The sequence below is a fragment of the Lygodium microphyllum genome, chromosome 8 (assembly GCF_053477565.2).
Source record: "Lygodium microphyllum isolate KBCC chromosome 8, Lygodium_microphyllum_v1.1.10, whole genome shotgun sequence".
NCBI classification, from domain to species: domain Eukaryota; kingdom Viridiplantae; phylum Streptophyta; class Polypodiopsida; order Schizaeales; family Lygodiaceae; genus Lygodium; species Lygodium microphyllum.
The window spans coordinates 155,169,497-155,174,695 of NC_141142.1; positions in this window are offsets into that span (position 1 = coordinate 155,169,497).

Here is a 5,199-nt window from a genome sequence, read left to right on the forward strand (position 1 = left end):
AGGCTCCAAAGATATGCATCTTAGTTGGTTTATTCCATTCTCATTGTTTGCACATTTGTTTGGTTCATGTGATGTTCTGAAGAAAACAAAGATTACTTATCAATGCAAGTGTCCATCCGAGGAATGGATGAGTCAGCTATTGGGTGAGTCTTGGCCAGTCAAAAGAACACATTTTGATGAGACGATTGAGTGCATGGTCAACCAATACGATCTCACATTCAAGTAAATCTTTTTTACTACTTTGCATGCCTTGATTTAATTGATATAGGTCTTGCTTAGAAGAATTTTTGTGTTAGTGGTATTTACTTACCATTTTTTTGTTTTTATTACAGGTATTTCATCACTAGACAAACTATGTGCATTCTCTTTTGATATAGAAGATGGCGACTTTTGCGAGGGGAGTGGATCAGCTTGGATCAAGATACCCGAGATGAGATACATACAACTCTCATAGATGTGGTTATCTTGTTGAATGGTCATAATCCTTTTGTGGTTAGCGTAGAGAGCCATTGGCCCATTTCTTTTCTGAGACAAGAAATCCAATTAATGTCCAATGAGCCCCTCTACAACTTCTATTTCAAGTTAGACAATAGGAAAGTCAGGATTTGTAGTGAGCAATCCATGATATGTAAACAATGTGCTTCTCCACATATCCTTGAGATAGTGGAATCCTTGTAATTTTTTTTATAAAGAACGAATACAAATTTTTTTAAAACTTCTGAGTACTTTCAATTTTGATAATCTTAGTTTACTGTGATCCAAGCGTGCAATAATACATACTATAATTGGTCAATCATGTTAGTTAAAATCATAATTAAATTGTAGGCTAGAGTTCTATAATCTATGTAATATTGTCTTTGCATAATGATATATTGTAGCTCATCTCTTCTACTCATTTTTTAAATTTAAATATAAAATTGGATCCAAAGGGATTTTGAAGGTCTTTTAGATTTCTTTTCTTTAAGTTGGACTTGAATATACTAAGCGATCCAAGTATATTCGAGGATATAATAATGTAGGACGAAGTGTTTGTTTGTATGAGTAATTTTAATGGTGACTTTAAAGTATTGAAATAAAGAAACTAAGGTAAGAGTTTTAATTCAAAACTTTAGGGCTAAAAAAGAACCTTTACTTAAAATCATAAATACACAAAAGCTATAACTCCAAACTCATTTTCACTTTCATCTTCTACTTTCCTATACTTGTGCTCTCCTTCCTTCTCTCTTTGTGTGCCATGGCTACCACTCCCACCTTTGTCAAATGTTAACCCCAACACGAAGAAAGCAAAAAGAAGTGGAAAAGACACAGGGCAAAGGCGGAAAAAAGGTAGCCCAACTGAAGAAAGAAAAGGAGAAAAGGCCAAAAGCGCAAGGGCAACCTTAAAAGTCCAAGGCAAAGGCAAAAGGGGAAAGGCGCACCCTGAAATCTTGTAAAAGAAGTGCCGGGCTCTCACCCGTGCAATTTGTAAATGTAGACGGGCGGTGGAAAGGAAGCTAGAAAGATAGAAGGACAATGGGAAAAAGGGCTTAGGCTATGGCCGGCCATGTAAAAAGGGGAAAAAGAGGATGACCGCCCAAAAGGGATTTAGGGTTTTGTATATAAAATTGAAAAGTGAATGAGAAGCTCATTCTTGTGTGTGGCTAAAAGTAGCTCTCATCTTGTTCTTCTTCTTCTTGTTCTTGCTTGCTTGAGCTTGTGCTTGAGAGAGGGAGTGTGAGAGTGTGAGGGAGTGAGTGTGTGAGGGTGAGGGACCGAGGAGGAGAAGCTCTCCATCTTCTCCTCTCTTCTTCTCTTCTCTTCTCTTCTCTTGTCTTGCTCGCGGCAATGGAGCTTGGAGCGTGGAGCTTGAGGATGGAGCTTGCTTGAAGCTTGCACTTGGATCGTGGAGCTACCGGAGTGCGCGGGAGAGGAGGTAACTCAAACGGCACGGAGGTAAGCTCACTACACCCGTAGGTATGGATGGCGCGTCGGTTATGTGAGAGGTAGCCATTAGTGCTCGGCTTGGAACGCTTGAAACAATAAGCGGTCAGTGGGTCTTGGCGGTTGAGTGAAAGCTCCCACATTTTGGTTCCGTTGTCGGGACCAACGGATTCAAGCCTTGAGCGCTTGCGCACTTCGAATCGAGCATCAAAGTAAGGGGTTTCCCCCGAACCGGTGCTTGAGGTAGATATGTAGGAAGCGAGGGGGTTGAAGATGGTATTCGATCTCCTTGGCAAGTAGGTTTGTTGCTTTCTTGAGATTTATGTTGTGGAATGAAGTAGTGTAGGTATTTACTTTATGAATTGGGTGCATTAGGGTAGGAAAAAACAAAGAAAAAGAAGAAAAAACAAGCAAACAATAGGGTTTTCTGTTGCTGTATAACAAGCTAAAACAGGGAAACAGGGGACCAGATTCAAGTTTCTGGGTGAGACATGGACAGGGAACTAGCTGTAAGGCTCTGCAGCGCTGGGAAAGGACCTTAAGAGGCTTGAGAGGCCAGGACCAGACCTCATTTCCTTGGTTGGCCTTGAGAGAGAGAGAGAGAGAGAGAGAGAGAGAGAGAGAGAGCTTCTGGTTCACAGGACGAGGAAGTGCTACCCCGATTTCTAGGCGACAGCGATTCATGCTGCTCCAAGTGAGTCTGGTGTTTCCCAATGAGTGCTCTAATCAGATCTAGGAAGTCCGTGGTGATTGTGTGCAGTAGACAGTAAGGAGGGGTCAAACGCGCGGGAATCGCGCCCGTCGCCGACGCAGTTGGACCAACTCGCAGTGGTCCGATTCCCAGAATCAGACCACCCGAGTTCTGGAGTCGGACCGTCCGAGTCCCAGAATCAGACCATCCGAGTCCCAGAATCGGACCGTCCGACTGAGAGTGAGTCGGGCCAGTCTGGTTCGATTCCCAGAATCGGACTAGCCCGATCGGACGTGCCACGTGGCACTCGGACACTCGGACCACTTGGACTCGGACCAACCCGTCCGATTTTGAGAATCGGACGCTCGGACCAACTTGTTTGACTCGGACACTCGGACACTCGGACACTCGGACCAATCCACAATCGGACCAGCTTAGAATCGGACCTGCCAGAATCGGACCATCCTGTCCGATCCGATTCCTAGAATCGGACCACTTTGAAAATCGGACCACTTTTTGATCCGACTCCTAGAATCAGACGTGACCAAAATTGGATCACTGGTCCGATCGGACCCACCCAAAATTGGACGTCCAATTCTGATAATCGGACTCCTGAAAATCGGACATCTGAGAATCGGACAAAAAACTGCCAAAATCGGACACGTGTCTAGAACACACGTTTTGATATATCTAAACCCCGAGATTGACCCCAAAGGCTACCTAGAGCTAAAGGCACATGATAGATCCATCACTGGGCTAAAATTTAGAGCACTTAGTTCAAAATTTGGCTATAAACGGTCCTCCAAATTGTGAATGGCTTTTACCGTAACGGCCCTGCGGGCTGGGGGGACTGCCCCCCCCGGACCCCCGCAAAGGGGGCTCTGCCCCCTCCGCACCTCCCCCAAGTAGGTTGGAGGGAAAACGGGTGCCGTGATAGGCCCTCCAAATTGGACCCTGGTGAAGTAATGGCTCTACACGAGCATGGATTCTCACTTGCAAAAGAGCAGCCAAAAGCCCATACTCAAACAGAGAGAAACAGAGACCCTAGAACATCAATGGGCCAATCTAGCCATCAAGGGCAAAAAGGCCACACCACGAGAACACAAAGACATTGTGTTCAAACCGTGACTAGTTAGAGAAAAATGCAACTTCAGCAAGCTACAAATGCGAAGATGACTAGACATGACACCCTTGACGAGAGATGTACCTTGAATAGCACTGCACTGACGATCCAAGACAGCAGTGGAGAATCCACATCTGGTCGTGCAATTGAGAACTCAAGGGCATCTATCAGAAGGCTTAAATTTACAAGCCAGGACCCGGAAGATGAAGACATAGTACCACCTGCTTATCTTAGGGTCAAACTCACCGCGAAAAGAGAGCATACTATCGATGCTCTGATTGATGAAGGAGCAGATTTTAACATCTTGACCTATGAATCATGGACCCTACTAGGCCAACCAGAGCTGACACCGACTAGTGCAACTCTTAGCCCTTATGGGGGACACCCACAAGCACTCATAGGGAAGTGCAAAATCCTTGCGACAATTGAAACAGAAAGCTTGCCTATCCTATTTCATGTTCCTCCAAATAGTGCTAGCTGCGGGAAAGAAACCCTCCTAGGAAGACCCTTCAAAAGGGCGACCAAGTGTGAGGCCGACTATGTAGCACAGAGGATACACCTGACACTACCAGGTGTGAGGATAGTCGCAACCTTTAGCAAGGGTGACCTCATCAAACCTCAAGGGAAAGGCAAGGAAGCTGCTAACGTAATGGTCGAGCCTACTAACGAGAGCAAGGACTTGTTGGAAGAGTTGATACAAGCACAGGTCGAACAATGAGAACCAGTGAGTGAGGCTAGGCCTGAAATAAGAAGGTCAAGAGATAATGCCAAGGACGGGCTTTGGACTTACAAATATCGTAGAAGACCCCAGAAGAAGCCCAAGCCTTATAGACGAAGGCATCGATGGAGAGTTAGCACAACACCGCGATGGATATCCAAAGCGTTGCTATGTGCTCAAGGGTACTATGCAGGTAATCGATGGATTTGGGTACCAAAATCCCCTGCTAAACCACCTCTATCAGCTGAAGGCTAGAGTGCATCAAAAGCAATGAAGCACAGGAGGAAATCTAAGAGAAACTCTAGGTCTCGAGGCAAGAAAGCAAACACGAGTGTTCGAAAGAAAGAGCCTCAACTTAGCATGCTTAATAAGTAGATGCCATATGTAGCCATTGAGCGTGCACAAAAGCCATTAGTGCCCAAAGAGCCTTTGATTCCCCAAGGGGAGAACAAGCATCATAGGCACAACATTGCTCAAGGCAAGGCTGATCGCTCAACAAAACAAATGGCACAATCGCCTAATAGCCTCAAGCAAATTCTCTAGTCAGTGCCAAGCCCATGTAGGAGTCCCAAATCTCCTACATCCTCTTCACCTAAACGGACACAGGAAGCACAACAGCGGTTGTCAAGGGAAACTGCTCAATTCCAATCTCTATCTCCATCTAAGCTTCCAAATGTCTAAGAGGTGGGACATGACGCCATCTGTAGCTCTCGACCCAAGGATATGCATGAGCAACCTAACGTGGCT